This window comes from Mesoplodon mirus (genome assembly GCF_964341445.2).
Source record: "Mesoplodon mirus genome assembly, chromosome: 1".
NCBI classification, from domain to species: domain Eukaryota; kingdom Metazoa; phylum Chordata; class Mammalia; order Artiodactyla; family Ziphiidae; genus Mesoplodon; species Mesoplodon mirus.
This window is the reverse complement of record NC_138976.1, coordinates 231896001-231917735: the sequence shown is the minus strand read 5'-3', so window position 1 is coordinate 231917735 and position 21735 is coordinate 231896001.

Here is a 21735-nt window from a genome sequence, read left to right as displayed (position 1 = left end):
TCTAAAGAGTTTAATATGTTAAAAGGCTTTCTTATAAGTTATTTGGAGTCCAGTAGAAACACTTTTGTCTGGGCTAATTACAGCCCATTATGTGAATAAGAGCAGGAATGGAAAGGAGAGCAGAATTCCTGCTTATTTCTAACCTATACGTAATTATTGGAATTATCAACATCAATTATAAGGTATTTAGCAAATTGTAACAAAATGCTAAGATCACAAGAAGAAATTAGAAGAGCAACTCTCAGGCCAGACTCCTCTAATAAAAGATAAGTCTTAATGCCAAGTGACTCATAACACCCCAGGGTACAGGGAAACAGTCTGGAAATACTTCAGTGAGTGTTAATGCTGATGTTTCCTTGAAAGCTTAATTATTTTTGACAAGATTCACTAGATTTTACCTGAAGGGTAAACTAATGAATTCACTCAAAATAACAATTCTGGGTGTCTACCATATAAAAAGCGGTGTGTCCCTTGCTGTGGGGGAATTTAGTGAGAAACTTAAATACTATAATGCTGAATTGCATAAAATAAATGGTATGAAGTATTTCAGCAGTTGGAGGTGACGGGGATCCCTCCTAGTTTGGAAGTGATGGGAATGTTTAACATGGACAGAAAGGTAGACACTATAGGCACATCTTATATGAATTTGAGAAAAAAAAATTGCACCTCAATATATAAGGCAAATACTAACAAGCCATAAAGGGGAAACCAACAGTAACACAATAATACTAGTGGACTTTAACACCCCACTTTCATCAATGGACAGATCATCCAGACAGCCAATCAATTAGGAAACACAGGTCTTAAATGACACATTATATCAGATGGACTTAACTGATATTTATAGAGCATTCCATCGAAAAGCAGCAGAATACACTTTCTTCTCAAGTGCACATGGAACATTCTCCAGGATGAATCACATCTTTGGTCACAAATCAAGCCTCGGTAAATTTAAGAAAATTGAAATAATATCAAGCATCTTTTCCAACCACAACACTGTGAAATTAGAAATCAACTACAAGAAAAAAAAACTGCAAAAAACCCACAAATACATGGAGGCTAAACAATATGCTACTAAACAACCAATGGATCCCTGAAGAAATCAAAGAGGAAATTAAAAAATACCTAGAGACAAATGAAAACAAAAACACAGTGATCCAAAACCTATGGGATGAAGCAAAAACTGTTCTAAGAGGGAAGTTTATAGCAATACAACCTTACCTCAAGAACTAAGAAAAGTCTCAGATAAAAAACCTCACCTTACACCTAAAGCAACTAGAGAAAGAAGAACAAACAAAACCCAAACTTAGCAGAAGGAAAGAAACCATTAAGATCAGAGAAGAAGGGCCTCCCTGGTGGCGCAGTGGTTGAGGGTCCGCCTGCCGATGCAGGGGATACGGGTTCGTGCCCCGGTCTGGGAGGATCCCATATGCCGCGGAGCAGCTGGGCCCGTGGGCCATGGCCGCTGGGCCTGCACGTCCGGAGCCTGTGCTCCGCGGCGGGGGAGGCCACAGCAGTGAGAGGCCCGCATACCGCAAAAAAAAAAAAAAAAAAAGAGAGAAGAAATAAATGAAACAGAAATGAAGAAAACAATAGAAAAGATGACTGAAGCTAAAAGCTGGTTCTTTGAAAAGATAAAAAAAATTGATAAACCTTTAGCCAGAGTCATCAAGAAAAAAAGGAGAGAGGGCTCAAATCAATAAAATTAGAAATGAATAAGGAGAAGTGACAACAAACACCACAGAAATACAAAGGATCATTAGAGACTACCACAAGCAACTATATGCCAATAAAATGAACAACCTGGAAGAAATGGACACATTCTTAGAAAGGTAGAATCTCCCAAGACTGAACCAGGAAGAAATAGAAAATACGGACAAACAAATCACAAGTACTGAAATTAAAACTGTGATTAAAAGTCTCCCAACAAACAAAAGTCCAGGACCAGATGGCTTCACAGGTGAATTCTATCAAACATTTAGAGAAGAGCTAACACCTATCCTTCTGAAACTATTCCAAAAAATCGCAGAGGAAGAACATTCCCAAGCTCATTCTACAAGGCCACCATCACCCTGATACCAAAACCAGACAAAGATATCACGAAAAAAGAAAATTACAGGCCAGTATCACCAATGAACAAAAATCCTCAATAATATACTAGCAAAAAGAATCAAACAACATATTAAAAGGATCATACACCATGATCAAGTGGGATTTACCCCAGAGATGCAAGGATTTTTCAATATCTGCAAATCAGTGTGATACACTACATCAAAAAATTGAAGAACAAAAACCACATGATCATCTCAGTAATGCAGAAAAAGCTTTTGACAAAATTCAATGCCGATTTATGATAAAAACTCTCCAGAAAGTGGGCATAGAGGGAACCTACCTCAACATAATAAAGGCCATGATATGCCAAGCCTACAGTTAACATCATACTCAATGGTGAAAAGCTGAAAGCATATCCTCTAAGATCAGGAAAAGACAAGGATGTCCACTCTCGCCACTATTATTCAACATAGTTTTGGAAGTCCTAGTTATGGAAATCAGAGAAACAAAAGAAATAAGAGGAATCCAAATTGGAAAAGAAGAAGCAAAACTGTCACTGTTTGCAGATGGCATGATACTATACATAGAAAATCCTAAAGATGCTATCAGAAAACTACTAGAGTTCATGAATGAATTTGGTAAATTTGCAGGATACAAAATTAATACAGGGAAATCTCTTGCATTCCTATACACTAACAATGAAAGATCAGATAGAGAATTTAATGAAACAATCCCATTTACCACTGCAACAAAAAGAATACCTAGGAATAAACCTACCTAAGGAAGCGAAAGACCTATGCTCAGAAAACTGTAAGATACTGATGATAGAAGTCAAAGATGACACAAACAGATGGAGATATACACCATGTTCTCAGATTGGAAGAACCAATATTGTGAAAATGACTATACTACCCAAAGCAAGCTACAGATTCAACACAATTCCTATCAAATTACCAATAGCATTTTTTTTGCAGAAGTAGAACAGAAAATCTTAAAATTTGTATGGAGACACAAAAGACCCCGAATAGCTAAAGTAATCTCGAGAAAGAAAACCTCTGGCTCCCCAGCTTCAGAGTATACTACAAAGCTACAGTAATCAAAACGGTATGGTACTGGCACAAAAAAAAAGAAATATAGATCAATGGAGCAGTATAGAAATTCCAGAAATAAACCCACACACATATGGTCAATTAATCTATGACTAAGGAGGCATGACTAAACAATGGAGAAAGATAGCCTCTTCAATATATGGTGCTGGGAAAACTGGACAGTTACATGTAAAAAAGTGAAATTACAACACTCTTTAACACCATACACAAAAATGAACTGAAAATGGATTAAAGTCCTAAATATAAGACTGGATACTATAAAACTCTTAGAGGAAAACATAGGCAGAATGCTCTCTGATGTCAATCCCAGCAATACCTCTTTTGATCTGTCTCCCAGAGTAATGGAAATAAAAATAAAAATAAACAACTGGAACCTAATTAAATTCAAAAGCTTTTGCATAGCAAAGGAAACCATAAACGAAACGAAAGATGACCCACAGAATGGGAGAAAATATTTGCAAGTGATGCGACCAACAACAGGTTAGTCTCCAAAATTCACAAACAGCTCATGCGGCTCAATATCATAAAAACAGACAACCCAATCAAAAAATGGGCAGAAGATCTAAACAGACATTTCTCCAAAGGAGACATACAGATGGCCAAGAAGCACATGAAATGATGTTCATAGGATATAAATAAATAAATTTAGTTTCTGCCTACATGAAGGCACAGCAGTACTTTATTATAAATCTGTAACTGGCTTCCACTGGGAGAAGTAAAACAACATATACCCACCCAGGAGACAGTGAAAGCTAGGAGGGCAAGAATATGTCTTCTGAAAGTGGACAGAGCATTGTCACAGGGGCAAGACGTGGCCTGAGAGAGAAAGGGGAGAGTCACATCGTTATTATTCCCTGAACAATTGGAAGCACTGAGTTGTCATCAGCTGAGATGGGAAATATTTAATCAGGAATAGGTGCAGGCTCTGCAAAGAGCTTAGTTTGTGGCGTATTAACTACAACTATTAACAAAAACCTCATGCTTGGATATGACGGTTTGATTGAATCAGTGGAAAAAGGTAAGAAACGATAACTGCTCTTCTTCGTGATCTCCCCCACTAGCCTCATCATTTGGGTTTTTCAGAAACATGATGAAGCAAACTTTCTTATCCTGACTTCTCCCCAGGAAGGAGAACTTGATCAAGGACTTAAGTACCAGTGGTCTGTTTTCCTATTGGTGGGGTCAGGGGTTTGGAAGAGTGAAGCAGGAAAGCAGAAAGCCAACACGATGTCATCATCACCGTGGGTGACAGGACTTGACCTGGCAGCATCCTCTGAGGAGGCATATCAGGTCAAGTAGCATTGTTTGCTCAAGGGACCAAGAAGGGAGCTGGTATTCACAGGTGCCATCCCCCGTAGTCCAGGCTTACCACGAAGGTTGTAAACTCCCTTGCACTTTTGGTTGTGCTGTGGGTGACAGGCCAGGATGCTCAGGAAGCCAGTGTGATGGACGGTGCCACAGAAAAGAAAGGAGATCAGCTCACACCCGTGCAAGCAGGGCACTGCAGTGTTGTCTGGAACGCAGATGGGCAAGGGTGAGCAGTGGGGCAAGGGTGTTTACGACACCTGGCACCAAGATTTGGATGTTCCTGCAGTAGCTAGAGAAAGAGACCATGGGAATATTTCACAGATGCTTACACAGCTGGTTGCTCAGGGCACTTTTTGGTATGAGAGAGCTCTTGGAAATTTGATTTCTCGGATCCTCATTGACTCGCACGCTTTTACTGTACTATGATGTGAAGGTTCTGAGCAGAAGGCTGTAAGATAACAAGAGGATGGCAGGTTTTTTGAACCAACTGTGAATATTAAACTCATGCACGGGACCTGAATTTTTCCTAATTCCATTTTTCCAGAAATAGCTCAAGTTCAGCAGAACAAAGTTGAAAAAGTACATCATTTTGGTAGATATATGAGTCTGGTTTCAGAGGAATTCCATATACTGTGAGTAGTACAAGCCCTTATTTAAGCTGTGAGTCCAATTTTACTAGCACATCGTATGTACTGTCTCCATCATAAAAGAAAACTCTTTCCTGTCCTTGAGGGTGAGTTTCAAAAGGAAGTTTTGAGCTGACAGTGAACTATGACTAGGAGAACACACTATACCTGGGGTCGTGTCTCTCAAACTTACACGCGACAGTGTGCCTCTGTGTGAAACCCTGGGAAGGGTTCGGGTTTCATCAGGTCTATGAGAACCTATTCTTGACAATTCTGGAATTCAAGGCATGATGAAGACTCAGAATGAAATACATTTCTCACTGAAAATGCCCCACAGCTCTAAAAGAAACTCTTACTGGCCCACGATGAGCCTCATTTACTTGACAAAAATCTAGTTGTGATATAACTCTACCCATCACTGTACATATAAACTAGATTGCTAGGTAGTTGCTTCATGTCAAGATGGAATAAAAATACTTTATCTGGCTTTAGTTACTGAATGCTAATAAGCTAACCACTGTTATCTGTAGAAAAAAATGATGTCCCCAATGCCTACATTTTGGACAGTGTACTCCATGGATTCTTTTGGTCTAAATAAATGGATGGCTAAATAAATCTACTTTTTGTTAAACATTTTAATTTAATGACAAGGGACTAAATAGAGAAATAGCAAAGTTGAAAGCAACAATATCTTCTTCCAGTTAGTGAAATGCCAGACTGATAATGACAGGGAATCTTTTCATATTGACTGTGGCCTGGAAAGTGGATTATTCACGGTGGATAAGAAACAAGATAACCTCAACTAAATTCACAAGAAAACAGGCCCTGAACTTTTAGTTATAACTTAGGAAAAACAGATTTTGGAATCACCACAGATTACTTTTGGAAAATATTAACCCAGTTTATTGCTGTAGGGAGATTAAGATGATAAATCAGGTAAATGACATTTTTTGAAAATAAGACATACTTACTTTCTTATCCCGATACATGTAAGAAAGCAGGGTGTTTTCATATGTAAAATACTACAGGTTGTGGTAGCCAGTCCTCAAACTTGAATAAAGCTTTTGAAGCCCCAGAGAAAGAGGAGAAATATGTCTTTAAAGAAGATAAAGATTATGAATTCTCGAAGGACATGAAAAAAACACAGCATTGTTCTCTAGATCCTGAATAAATGGAAATAAAAAGCACCAAAGATGTGCTGAGGATTGTTTCAGATGAACTGTGAACCATATAAAAATACTCTGTGTTACAGGTAGGAACTTAAGGTTAACACCAAGAAAAGCTAAAAATTTGCAGAAGTGTAGAATGATTTCTGATAAATGTATAAGTAATGAATCAATTCACTCATTCAGAGAAAAAGTACATATTCAACTATGGGTCAAGCAGTAGGCCAATTAATATAATAGTTTGTTAGTAGAAACAGGAATATAAGCAGATAATACCGATTCCGGTTATAGAGGTGAGGACAGGTGTGCGGCTGGTGGCATGCGCCTGTGTGTGTGTGTGTGTGTGTGGTGTGTGTGTCTGGTGTGTGGCGTGTGTGTGGTGTGTGTGTGGCATATGTGTGATGTGTGTGTGGTGCGTGTGTATGGTGTGAGGGTGGTGTGTGTGTCTGGTGTGTGGCGTATGTGTGATGTGTGTGTGGCATATGTGTGATGTGTGTGTGTGGCGTATGTGTGGTGTGTGGGGGTGTGTGGTGTGAGTGTGGTGTGTGGTGTGTGTGTGTGATGCGTGTGTGTTCATGTGAGGAGGAAGGTGTTTGTTGAAGCTGCCAGGAGGGTACAGCTACTGAATTTATCTCAAGAAGTATTGAGGAGTGAGGCAAAGGAGCAGGAAGGAGGGTGGGAGAAACCAGGGCACATGAGGGATCTGCACCTCTGTCCACAGAAGTGCAGCCCTGCGTCCCAGGGTGCAGAGTCGTGGCCGAGGCTGCAGAGAGACAGCAGCACCTGTTACTCTGACTCCTGGAGCTGGGCTCTATCTTACGGGGAAGGAAGAGCTTTTAAAGAACTCGGAATGACTGTGCGTGGGGATGTCATTATCTTTGCCTATTACCTTTTCTATCCTTGCCTGAGTTAAAAAAGTAGAAGCATAAAGATATATTTATTCACATAAATAAACAAAACAAACTGAGTAAGAGGAAAAGTTTGGAAACATACGGATCAGATTCATACCCAAACTGTAAGAACCCTTTCTTAAAAACATTACAAACATTATGTTGGAAGCTGAGATGAAAGTACCTTTCCATGAAGTGTGGCAAGTGATTTTAAATTATTAGTAAAGGACTTGATAAAACTCAGCAACATCTCTATGTATGCGGGCACAGGGCTCCAGGAAGAGCAGGCAATGGGACCAGCCGATGGTGACAAACAACGTGGATCCCGGTTTACTGCCAAGGAGCCGCAGTCCTGGCAGGAGAGACAGAGAATCGCAGGCTTGCAGCCCCGCCATGTGCTTTCCTTGGAGACCGTGTGTTAACAGTGGCACAGTTTTGTTCTGATGTGAAATAGGAGGAAGCCACGTAAGGTCTGGGGTCAACACGATAGAGAACAGTCTTTAGGGGGACGTTTTTATACATTTGGACAAACAACAGGAAATATGACTGGAAGAAGGAAAGCTATGTTTGGCCCTATTTAACCACACATAGGGGCTTATTTCTAACTCCACTTCTAATGAAAGTTTGGGGAACATCTCAAAGTAGAATCACAAATGAAAACTTGAAAACTTCACATCCAACTTTAGGAGAGACTGTGTCTCTAACACCGTAGGGCTCAGTCTTGATGCACAGTTTTTAAGAAATACGGATAAGATGAGATGAGATGAAATAGGCTTACCATAGTGGCCAATTTCTAAGTTATTTTCTGTATTCTCCGCCCCCCACCCCGGACACCAATCTTACCCAGAGCTTTGCTGAGAAGCTGAAATGCAAAATGTTACGTTTAAACGCGATTAATTTTCTCAGCGACTCTAGTTTTCCTCTTTCGTTAGAAAGAATGAGGACGACAAACATGTTTTTGATGTAAAAGTAGAAGCAATAAGTCTTTTGTTACCTTCTTGGATTTCTCTATGGACTGGAAGAAATATAACTTTTAGGAAGGAAAGCTTGTTCAGCAGATCTTGCGAGAACCTCTGTGTGTTTAGGTTGCTAGCCGAGGTGCTGAGCTCTGGGTGGCGATGGTCACAGGCAGGTGAGAGATAGGCTCTGCACTCGGGGGCCCCGCCTGTGGGTGGCGTATTGTGCCCCCCGCCCCATTCCTCTCCACATGTCTCGCCCTGCCCCCCTGGGCCCGGGGAGGCTGCTTGCCTGACGCCACCAAGCGTCTTGCAGACGTGCCCCACAGTGCCTTTGTCCTTTTCCTGCCATGGGGAGCAGGGCTGAGAGGATGGAGGTGGGGTGTCTCGCCTCTGCCCCCAACTCTCCAGTCACCGGAGGTTCTAGCATGGATCGCTTCTTCCTGCGACTAAAGGTCCTCGTGGCGCATCCCTAATCCAAGCTGCAGCTCTCACTGGGTCTGCAAATGCACTTTCCCTTGTCCATCCAGGCCTGGGGGTGGCTAAGGCTGCTGCTTTAATCTCCCTCTTTAGTTCCAGTCACCCCACTCACACCTCTGCAAACTATCCCTCTATTAAATTACCATAAAATCCCTCGTTTCCTGCCAAACTGCTCAATAAAAGGTGGCACGACTACTGTGAGAATTTAATGAGGAAGCCATTAATCGATTTTGGATGGATTCATAAACATATTTAAACAAGATCTTTCGGGGTCAAAAACAGGTGTCCACAAGATGATTCTATCTGTGCATAGCTCCTGGACACATTTGCTTCTTTGACTCCTTGTCTGCTGTTTGAAGACCATAGATCCCTTTGAAAAAGTAGTGGGCACTTTAAATCAGGGACAGGCCTGGCTGACAAATGTTTTGCACCAGTCCTTTATAATAGGGATCTTCCTTTCTCTTCTGGTTCGATGCCCTGAGCACTCCTGAGAGGAATCTGGGCTATCTCTCCACCTCAAACCAGGAGGGAAGAGAGTTTGTCAGGAGAGGGGCTATGCAGAACCACACTTCCACCTGTGCTTCAGCTTCCCCAAACAATTTACTGCCATGAGTAGAAACAATTCTTCATGCCTATAATAAAGGCTTGTCAACCATCCAGGAGGAAAATCAATTACCAGACGCTCTATGCCACAAAGGAGACAAACTCAGCGTGTAACCCAAATGCCTTGTGAACAAGTCACATCTAGAAAGGAATGAGGTCAGCTCGATGCTGGGGACACAAGAGGGAAACTCCTGCTTTCAGTGAAACCAGCAGAGACTTAAGTTTCCAGGGAATCTCCCAAATGGCCCCAGTCAATGGACCTTACTTGACTCTGGGGAACATTCCTTCACAAAATGAATGGTGAAAGATTTTGTTATAGAAATCTCCCTGTGGCCTAACATTAGTCAAATCCTTTTCCTCCATATCCAAGAGTGAGCAGGATTTCTAAATGGGGGAAGAAGTAACCTTGGATCCTGTGCCTGCTTCACTTGCTAGGACGAGGGCCGTATACAAAACAGTTACCCATATATCACAAAGCAATTTAAAAAATCACATGGCTGACTATTTTTTTCCCTAGGAGTTTCATGTCATCTGTCTAGTAAGCATCACAGAGCCTTAGAGTCAAAAGAAAACTTAGAAAAAACAAACGACCCAGAAGTTTCTCCAGTCTTCCTCAATAATAAAGGATACCATTGTTAAAATATTTTTTTTAATTTCAAAAATTAAACGTGTATAATTATCCTATCAGATAATCATAGGGCATATTAAATGGATTAAAAAAACTATTACTAAAGTTAGTTGTAACGTTGGGAGTAACAGCAGCATCATCACAGCAACTTAAGACGTCCCTCCTCTCCATGTCCTCTCTTGACAACTAAAATACAGCATCCAGGGCTTCCCTGGCGGCGCAGTGGTTGAGAGTCCGCCTGCCGATGCAGGGGACACGGGTTCGTGCCCCGGCCCTGGAAGATCCCACGTGCCGCAGAGCGGCTGGGCCCGTGAGCCTGTGCTCCGCAACGGGAGAGGCCACAGCAGTGAGAGGCCCGCGTACCGCAAAAAAAAAAAAAAAAATACAGCATTCATCTGCGAACAGAAGCATCTGTGTGGCAGCTGTGGGATCCAACCACACGAGCCACAGCCCCGAGAGCAGGCTCACTCACTTACCATCCAGTACAAAGCAGAGAGGTCTGGGTCTAGCTGTGGAAGCAATGGGAGCAGGGGGACCAGACCAGCCCCTCTTGGCCAGGGGTGCTCACTGAGATGGACCCCCATAGATGACAGAGACTTTGTAGCAGTCCAGGCTTCCTGAGGGGACAGAGAGCACTCCGATGGAGCAAAAGTAAGTACGAGTTTGGATGCGCTGAGAGGTAAGAGGAACCTTGCCAGCCTCGCCCTCGCCCCCATGTGGTACAGCGTGGGCTGAACCAGCAGTGGTGACTCCCCTTCAGGGGACAGTGAGAGTGGAGAGTGGGTATCTGCCTTCCCGGCTGTGCAGGATGCTGCTGGACAGACACCAGGGAACGGAGGTGGGACCTGCAGGACTGTGGAGGGCAGGGAGATGGGAGAAGAGACAGATGATGGTATCAAAGGGCAACAAAGCATCCTGGCTCCTGCTGGCCGCGCTCAGGACCCCAAGGGGAAGCCTGCCCACGGGCAGGAAAACCTGGGAAAACCTCAGCCAAGGACCCCCACCCGGCCCACAGGTACCCCAGTGACCTGAGAGTCAACACACAGTTCCCTCTCTGGGGATGCATTTTGTGCACAATTCTGAGTGAGATTTGGAAGACTGGGCGTTCATGTGGTTAACAGACCAGAGAAGAAAGCACAAACTTGAGCTGTGGCCGCCTCCTGGAAAACAAGAGAGAGGGGTCTAGCAGCTGCCAGGTGAGTTGTAAGGTGTAGAGAAGACATACCTGCTTGAGGCTTCTGCCAGGAGAAGAAACTAGAGGTGTGGAACAGGGTTACACATACAAGGTTGGAGAAAGCCCTACATACGAACAGGGCCAACCTCCTGCATGAAGGCAACAGGTAAAGATTCAGGAGGTGATGCTTCTTCAAATGTGGAAACAGCAACACAAAACCTCAAGGAACATGAAGAATCAGGGATGCACGACAGTACGAAAAAAATCTCAGTGGTACTCCAGCAACTGAACTCAAAGACATGGAATTCTGTGATTTACCCAATAAATAATTCAAGTACCCGTTTTGAAGGAAGTCAAAGAGCTATAAGAAAACACAGAAAGCTATTCTGCAAAGTCAGAAAAACAATACATGAACAAAATGAGAAATCAAATAAAGAGATAGCAATCATAGAGAACTAAACAAAAATTCTGGAGCTGAAGAATTCAATGACTGAAATGAAAAATGCAATAGAGGGCTTCAAGGGCAGAATTGAACAAATAAGAGACGGAATCAGTGAGCTAGAGAAGAGAACTTTGAGGTAACTCAGTGGAGAAAAAAGGAAAAGAATGAAAAAGAGTGAAGAAAGCCTGTGTAATCTATGGGACAGAATAAAGTGATCAAATACCAGAATCACTGGAGTTCCAGAAAAGAAGAGATGGAGAAGAGGGCAGACCATGTATTTAAAGAACTAATTGTGCAAAGTTCCCAACCTTGGGAGAGACTCGGACATCTGAGTTCATGAAGTTCATAGATCACCTCATTATCACATCAGAATGGCCTTTTCCAAGACACATTATAATGAAACTGTCAAAAATCAAAGAACACTAAAAGCAGCAGCAGGAAAAACGATTGTAACCTACAAAGGAGACCCCATTAGGCTAACAATGAATTTGCTCAACAGAAACCATACAGACCAGGAAGGAAAGCACGATACATTCCAAGTGTTGAAAGAAAAGCTTTGCCGGCCCAGAATCCTCTGTCAGCAAAGATACTCTTCAGAAATGAGGGAGAAATAAAATTTTACCTAGATAAACAGAAGTTGAGAGAGTTTATTACCATTGGACCTGCCTTAGAAGAAAAGGTGAAAGGAGTTCTTCAGCTGAAATGAAAAGATGCTAATTAGTAACTGAAAACATGTGAAAACACAGAACACACTGATAAAGGTGATACAGTTAGATTAATAAAACTAAGTTTGTAATATACTGGAATGTTAACCACGTAACTACGGTATAAGGTTAAAGGAAAAGAATATTACAAATAACTATAGTTACTATAATTTGTTAATAAATACACAATATAAAAAGAGGTAAGTTGTAACATCAAAAACAAGATGGAAAGGGTAAAAGTGTAGAGCATTTTCATGCAGTTGAAATTAAGTGGCTATTAGCTTAAAACTGACTTTTATCTATAGCTGTTTTATGTAAGTCTTATGGAAACCAAAAAGCAAAACCTAGAGTAGATTCATGAAAGATAAAGAGATGGGGATCAGAGCACACAAAAAATTAGAATCCACAAAAGTAGGCAGAAAGAGAGGATAAAAGGAACAATGGACTACAGAACAGACAGAAAGCAATTAACAAGATGTCATTAGTAAGTCCTCATATGTCAGTTACCTATAAAAGGATTGAATTCACCAATCAAAAGACACAGGGTGGCTGGATGGATTAAAAAACAAACCAAAACCCAAAAAACAAAAAACAAAAACAACACCCAACTGCTGCCTACGAGACACTCACTTCAGCTTTAAGGACACACTTAAGCTCAGGTTCAATGAAGGGGTGAACAAAGATATTCCATGCAAGTGGAAAATGAAAGAAGGGGTACCTATACTTATGTCAGATAAAGTAGACTTTAAACCAAAAGTGGTAATAAGAGAAAAAGAAGGCAATTATATAATGAAAAAGGGGTCAATTCATCAAGAAGACATAAAAATCTTAAATATATATGCACCCAACATCAGAGCACCTTAGTTAATGTTAAGCAATTCTGAAGAGATCTGAAAGGAGAAATGGACAATAATGCAATAATATTAAGGACTTCAATACCCACTTTCAGCAATGGATAGATCAAGACAGAAAATCAAAAGAAAGCTATACTTTAGACTAAATAGACTTAACACACATACATACAACATTCCATCCAACAGGAGTAGAATACAAGTTTTTCTCAAGTGTATACAGAATGTTCTCCAGGACCAATCGTAAGATAGGACACAAAACAAGCCTAAGCAAATTGAGGAAGACTGAAATGACACCAAGTATTTTTTCTAACCACAATGGCATGAAATTAGAAACAAACAATATAAAAGCCAGAAAATATATAAACATGTAGAAACTAAACAACCCACTACTGAAAACCAATGGGCCACAGAAAGCATTAAAGATAAGAGCCAGAAAATGTGTAAACGTGTGGAAACTGAACAACCCTCTACTGAACAGCCAATGGGTCAAAATGAATGAAAATGGAAACAGAACACCAAGACCTATGGGATTCTGTAAAACCTTCCCACTCACCACTCACAAAATTTAACACAAAATAAAGACTTAAAAATAAGACTTTATGCCTTTAAACTCCTAGAAAAAAAACTCCTTAACATTGTTTTTAATTTTTTTTTTTTTTTTTTTGCGATACGCGGGCCTCTCACTGTTGTGGCCTCTCCCGTTGCGGAGCACAGGCTCCGGACACGCAGGGTTAGCGGCCATGACTCACGGGCCTAGCCGCTCCGTGGCATGTGGGATCTTCCTGGACTGGGGCACGAACCCGTGTCCCCTGCATCGGCAGGTGGACTCTCAACCACTGCGCCACCAGGGAAGCCCTTAACATCGTTTTTGTTGATGATTTCAATAATGTGACATTAAAAGCATAAACAACAAAAGCAAAAAGCAACAATTAGGATTATAGCACTCTTAACGCATCTGCACAGCAAAGGAAACAATTGACAAAATGTAAAGGCAAAGTACAGAATGGTAGAAAATATCTGCACACCATAATCTGATAAGAAGTTAATATCCAAAGTATATAAAGAATTTAAAAAACTCAAACAGTCCCTTAAAAATGGGCAGAGGAACTGAATAGACATTTTTCCAAAGAAGACATGCAAACGGCCAACAGGTAAAGGGAAAGATGCTCAATATCACTAATCATCAGGGAAATGCAAATCAAAACCACATGGACATATCACCTCACACCCGTTAAGATGTCTATTATCAGGAAGACAAGAGATAAATGCTGGAGAGGGTGTGGAGAAAAGGGAACCCTTGCACACTACTGGTGGTAATGTAAATTGGTGCAGCTACTGTGGGAAGCAGTAATGGAGGGTCCTCTAAGCATTAAAAATAGAAGTACCAGGGACTTCCCTGGTGACCCAGTGGGTAAGACTCACACTCCCAATGCAGGGGGCCCGGGTTCGATCCCTGGTTGGGGAACTAGATCCCACATGCATGCCACAATGAAGAGTCTGCAAAATAAATAAATGAATGAATGAATGAATAAATAAATAAAATTCACTAGCTTTTTAAAAAAAAGAAGTACCATATGATCCAGCAATTCCACTCCTGGGAATATATCCAAAGGAATTGAAAAGAGGATCTCAAAGAGGTAACTGTGCTTCCACATTTATGGTGGCATTATTCACAATAGCCAAGATATAGAAATAATCTGATATTGTCAAAGGATGAATCGATAAAGATGTGAGATTATGTATGTATGTATGTATCTATCTATACAGACATATATCATTCCACCATGAAAAAGAAAGAAATCCTGCCATTTGTGATAACATGGATGAACCTTGGCATTGTGCTAAGTGAGATGGATTAGACAAAGAAAAATGCTGTATGATATCACTTATACATAAAATCTAACAAAGCTGAAAATCATAAAAACAGAGAATAGAATGTTGATTACCAGGGGCTGGGAGGTAAGGGAACTGGGAAGATGTTACAGGGCACAAATTTGCAACTAGAAGATGAATAAGTTCTGGAGATAACGCACAACATAGTGATTGTAGCCAACAGACTGCAATATATACTTCAAAGTCTCTAAGAGACTAAATCTTAAACATTCTCACCCCCAAAAATGACATGATAGAGGTGTTAACTAATGCTATGGTGTTAACCATACTGCAATATATAAATGTATCAAGTCAACAAGTTTTACATCTTAAACTTACACAATGCTAGTTGTCAACTTAAAAAGGATAGTAGTAATCGTGATATAAAAATGGGATAAATGAATCAATAATCTTTTGAGTGAATTAAAATTCTAACTCTTAAAAAAAGTGAAATTTTGCAAAATTTCTGCTATTATGGGATATAACAATAAAATCACCAGGGTCTGAACAATTAGTATCTTCATAAAACCATTATGCATGAATTTTCCAAACGGATTTAAATCCAGAACTATAATTAAAGTTTGTGATTAAGTAGAAACAGTTTGTTTCTGATAGAGATTGGCAATCATTTCCATTTGCAATTCTAAGCAAATCTAAGTTGTATTTGCACAGAAATTCTTTTAAACTTCTTAGGTTTGTGCATAAAATAGCATACATGACTGTAATATAAACTGTGGAAGGCATGAGAATTTTCTGATTTATTTCAATGGTGAATTAGTAAAGTAAATACCTTCTTTATACTGCAGAAAAAATCTTTTAAATATGGATCAAGATTTAGGTTTTTTAGCATATGATGGGACAAGAAAATAAATTAAGCCCTTACAAAAATTATTTTATAGGGCTTCCCTGGTGGCGCAAGTGGTTGAGAGTCCGCCTGCCGATGCAGGGGACACGGGTTCGTGCCCCAGTCTGGGAGGATCCCACATGCCGCGGAGCGGCTGCGCCCGTGAGCCATGGCCGCTGAGCCTGCGCGTCCGGAGCCTGTGCGCCGCAACGGGAGAGGCCACAACAGTGAGAAGCCCGCGTACCGCAAAAAAAAAAAAAAAAAAAATTATTTTATATTCACAATGTTTATTAATGGTAATAAATCCATAATGCATTTAAATTCATTTGATAGACATTTGTTGTCACTGTAAATTAATACTAATAATAGTAGTGTTGTATATGTTAGTATTAAATATAAAGGTATTTCTTCCAGTTTTATTGAGATATAATTGACACATAGCACTGTGTAAGTTAAAGTTATACAGCATAATAACTTCCATATATTGTGAAATGTTTACCACATATGTTAGTTAACATCCATCATCTCAAATATATACCAAAAAGAAAAGAAAAAAATGTATTTTTCTTTGTGGTGAGAACTCCTGGAATCTACTCTGTTAACAACTTTCAAATATACCCTACCAGTGGTGTTTATTATTAGGTATAAAGTTTTTCACTGAAGTGAGTGTTACATTCCATGCTATGAAGTACATATATATATATATATATATATATATATATATATATATATATATATATATATATAAACATGTCCTTTCTACTCCCCTGATGAGAAAGCATTATCTCCACTTTGTGCAGTGGAATAAAGAAGATCCCTTCTCTGGAAAAGTTTCCTCTCCATCTGAGGCCACACCCCCATACACTCACGTTCACTCATGTTCCAGCCTGCAGAGAGCTGTCTTCATACAAGAAGACGCAGGAACAAGTTTCTGCGGAGCCATTTCACTACTGGAAGGATCCATATTTATTGCAAAAGTTAGAGAGATGGCATGAAGAGTCTGAATTGAGACATTTTATAAAACCATTGCTTCTGGTAAAAGAAAGAAAAACATTCTGCGGCTTCCTAAGTATTGTTTCACTACTGAAAACAAAAAAGCAGAGAAATCAGGCTCCGATGTGCCTGCAGCTGTGAGGAAGACCAGTGATGCTCTCCCTTCAGAGTCTCCCTAACCAAGGATGCTGGTGTCAGTTCTTCAAAATACCCAGAGGAACTCAGGAGTGTAAGAAACAATGTGAATAACTGCCCAGAGAAAAAGGGATTAAAACAAGACTCCAGGGCTTCCCTGGCAGTCCACTAGTTAGAACGCTGCGCTTTCACCACAGGGCAGGGTTCCATCCCTGGTCGAGGAACTAAGATCCCACAAGCCACTTGGCGAGGGCAAAAATTAATTTAAAAAAATTTAAAAATAAAAAAAATAAAACAAGGTCCCATTTAGTGTACAGTGAGGAAGTTAAGGAGAAATAAAATATCTTATTTTTAATATTTCAGGTTCTTTATAAAATCTAACCATCAAGTCCCAGTTTGCTCCCCTCATGACTGTTTCCATACCCCCAGTTTGGAAAGCGTATGAAACCTCTAGTGGAGTGTCTCATTAAAATCTCTAGAAAGCACACCGTTGATGCCCCTGAAATGGGGCTTGTTTAACTGGCCCCTTTATGAGATTTATGGCATCAGAGTCACATCCAATTCCAGCTGATTAAGGAAGTTTCATAGAAGCAGAACCAGAAGAAAATGGAAGAATCTGAGTTGTGTCTATAACACAGTGGCCAGCAACAAGCCTTCCAGAAGCATTTATTAAATGAAAAATGGTTTTGTCACCCTGATGCTGTATTTCACCCGCAGTCCCAGAGCTCTCTGCTGAGGCCCTTTCACACGTCTAATTGTCACAGGTGGGCACCCAAACCAGCAAAGGCACCTTAGCCTCAGTCACTCTTGACCCATGAAACTTTGCAGGAAACTCTAAATCAGTAATATATTTATAGTAGGAGAGTGGGTTTTACTTGTGATAATCCCCTTGATCTTTAACTGCTCAAATTAGAAAAGAGAAAGAAAAGGAGACATAAGTCCATGACCCCTTCAGTGGAGAGCCTGACACAGATGGATGATTTATTATGGCCCAATTATTTCTTCTCCACTACAGCCAGTGACAATAAGAAGCACTTATTCTAAAACTACTTTGCTTCTGATGTTCTTTTGGTCTTCTTTTCAGAGGTAGGTTAAAGAGAAGTACAGAGTGTTTTATACCCTGAAAATTCCAAGTTTCAATAGTTTCAATTCATGGAACTCTTAGAACATAATTGAAATCCTTTAAAGACCTCAGAGAATTGTATTAGATATAGATCGGATTGTTAGTTTCTTAACACTTTGTGCAATATTTATGATGCACCTTTGCAGATTTTATGACTCCAATATTTTTATGCTACATTTTAAGTTTCCTGCAAATATTTGCAATTAGAAACTAAAGACCATTTTAAAGGTCAGAATTACTAAGATAAAGAATACAACTGATTTCTTGTTCACGTTTCCATGTTCAAGTTGAAGCTGATATTTCACATCTGAATTTTTGCTCCCTTGTTCTCATACTTACTGAGTTCCATGGAACTGTCTCCATGCATATTTTTCTCAATACAGAAGCATGAGTTACAAGACTGTTTTGTCCATATAGAATAGTGCTGTTGTAGGGTAAATAATGCCCATTCTAACCTGATCAAGAAAACAGGGTGGATGCATGTTGGGTTTCCATTGCTCTGAAATACAACTCACAAGAGTAACAAGTGTTGGCTCTTAACGAGTCATGGGATACTTGAGCTGGAAGTTCTGAAGAGTGGCATTTGTTTCCTATGGCTGCTGCAGCCAAGTGCCACAGCCTGGGTGCCCTTAACAATGACAGAAACGGAGTGTGCTCCACAGCTGTGGAGGCCAGAAGTTAGAAGTCAGCGTGTGGGCAGTCATACTCCCCCTGAAACCTGCGAGGACCATCCTTCTCTGCTTCTTCCCGCTTCGGGTGGTTGGGACAACTCCTGATGCTCCTGGGCTGCTCCTGCAGCAATTCAACCTCTGCCTCGGCTGCTATGGCTTCCTCCCTGGTGTCTGTGCCTGTGTCACTCCCCTTCTTACAGGGACAACAGCCACATTGGATCAAGGGCCCACCCTACTCCAATATGACCCCATCTTAACTAACTACCTCTACAATGACCCTATTTCCAAATAAGGTCACCATCTGAGGTGTGCATTCAATGCCTCCCCCATAATTCTGAGAGTTAAGACTTCAACCAATCTTTCGGGGGACACAACTTAACTCTTAACAGGAATCACCAATCAAACCACTTTCTTCAAGGACAATAATTCATGTTGGGGACACAGTTCTATAGGTTAAGAATTTTTGTATATTACCTTATTTGTCCCTAATAAGGCAACATCTGAACTAAGAAGACATGAAGAGCATGTATTTTCAGTGACCACTCGATATATGTTTTTTTTTTTTTTTTTTTTTTTTTTTTTTTTGCTGTACGCGGGCCTCTCACTGTTGTGGCCTCTCCCGTTGCAGAGCACAGGCTCCAGACGCACAGGCCCAGCGGCCATGGCTCACGGGCCCAGCCGCTCCGCGGCATATGGGATCCTCCCAGACCGGGGCACGAACCCGTATCCCCTGCATCGGCAGGCGGACTCTCAACCACTGCGCCACCAGGGAGGCCCTCGATATATGTTTTTAACGTTGCTGTTAATATGCAACAAGTTTCTAGGAGCCCTTCTTTCTATTTCCAACAGGTAGAACTCGGTAGGAAGGCTTCTCTTTAAGTCTTAGTGCCTCAGTAATAATTTAGCCATTTGAGGAGTTCTATGTCACCTAACTGTGGCCAACAGAAAAACATTTAATTGCAAAGGGGACTTCCCAAGTGTCCTCTTGCATGCTCAAGGCTTGTGGAAGCAGATGTGTTATGACCTCCTATTGCAGATGTAGCCTTCAAATCCTAGCACAAGTGTGCAAATCACACCAGGAAGCAGTCTATTCCTAAGGAGTATGAACTGAAGAAATCATGTTATGCCACTGGTATCATCAGTTCTGGTCTAAGGCTTTCGGATAAAATCCTGACGCTTGAAGAGAAATGAAGCAAGCTTGGCACTTCAATATCTTTCTTCACCGTGGGTAGAAGTTAAGGATGATATACAGACAATTTCCTCCAAAGAGGCCTTGCTAACTACAGCAGGCGGTGGCCTTCTAATGTCACGCTTGCTGGTTATCTGCGATGGATGAGATTGGTATCTGAAAATAAACACCTTCAAGTTTCCATTTGATTTTGAAACAACTATTAATTCCCCAAAAGAGTGTTAACCATTTGAGGGGTCATGGACCCTTGAAGGAATCTGATGAAAACAGAGACATGCTTTGCTGAAAATTGTGCATGTCACAATCATAAAAGTTGGCATAAAATTTCAGGGAGTTATTGGGCTGCCTGTTGTATACCCATTCTTCTAGGGGATGCTCCTGGAAGGAGGATCATTAGACTGCATATTATGGAACCAACTACAAATCTTCAGAGGTAGGTAGGACCATTTTGGAAGTCAATGTACATCATGCACAACTGCTTCCACTGGGAACTGTGTTGAGGGAGCTGGGCTCCTTTCAAAATTAAATTCTTCCATGACAGCCCCTTTATGCTTCTGGAAATTATTTTAGGAACGGGGTGTGACAGTAACTGAGGAGGAATACCTTAGTTATGCGAGCCTATGAAATGAAGTTCTGAGTGGAGTAACTGATGTGTTTTAACCAGCATGAAATGATCTTTTCTGCAAAAATAAATTGACATAGTAAATGATCAGTGTGCCCCACACTTCTGATTTTTTTAGTTGTTTACCATATGGCAAAAAGGCAGAGGTTCAAAAGAAAAGTATAAGGAAGCAAGGCTATTGGTTGGATGAAAAAAGCCTTGATTAATACAACAGCCCTGAGTCATTCATTCTATCCCACGTTTAGAAACAAACCGTCAGAAAAATTTGTAGGTCACTCATGCTTACTTTGAACTGTGGTCTCCTACAGAACCAGGCGGACTAGCTGTAATACTCCTGGGATCCTGACAACACAGTTTAATTTTGTTCATAGCCACCCATCTCTCCAGCTCAGGCAGAGACTGTCATGTTAGCTTTTGTCCTACTACGCTGAGCTCAGCTTATGCCCTCTGGCCACATGCTTTAGAGAAAGATTACACTATTTGGTATATATAAGAGAGGAATCAAGATGAGAAATATGTCTTTTCATTTAAGTTTAAGGATATGTATATAATAAAACAGGTCACGCAAACCACATAGCATTCTGCTAACCTTCATTGCTTGAGATGTCACAAAACTCAGGTACTGTTTGAGAAGGAAGGAAGGGAGGGAGGGAGGAGGGAAAGAAAAAAGAGGGGAAAAGGAAGGAAAGAAAGAAAACCTTATAAAAGTGGGAGAATTCAACTGACGTGCGGCTTGATATATATCCACAAATTTCTGAAGAGGATTTTTGTTTCCTAGATAAGAATTTATAGTCTCTGCAAAAGAGCATGTAAACACCCTTCGATTTTTTGAAAGTACATGGTATCTCTTACCTCTGCATATTATCATATTTTAATTTTTTTCTTGTTCTGTGCCTTGGACACCTTCTTACAATCATCAAATGCAAGGTTTGAAGCCCCTTCCCTGGGCTTTCCCTGACACCATCCCACCCCTAAGCTTAAGACAGGCTCTGTCTTTCTGTTTCCTACTGTTCCCATGCCCGGAACATACACCCAATGCTTGACATGACACATTGAATTAATGAATGGATCAGTGAATGAATATATTAATGTATGTGTGACCTTTAATCTTAACCATAATTATGGCAGATCATGATGAATTCACGGTTTTCATCTGATCTTAATTTTCTATTTCTTCTTCCTCTAAATCCTCCTCCTCACTCCCCTGATTTTCCTTATTACCCTCAAGCTTGGAAACATCTTAAATGAAAGCATCAGCCTACAATACTACAAACACTATTTTAAAAGGAGAAAA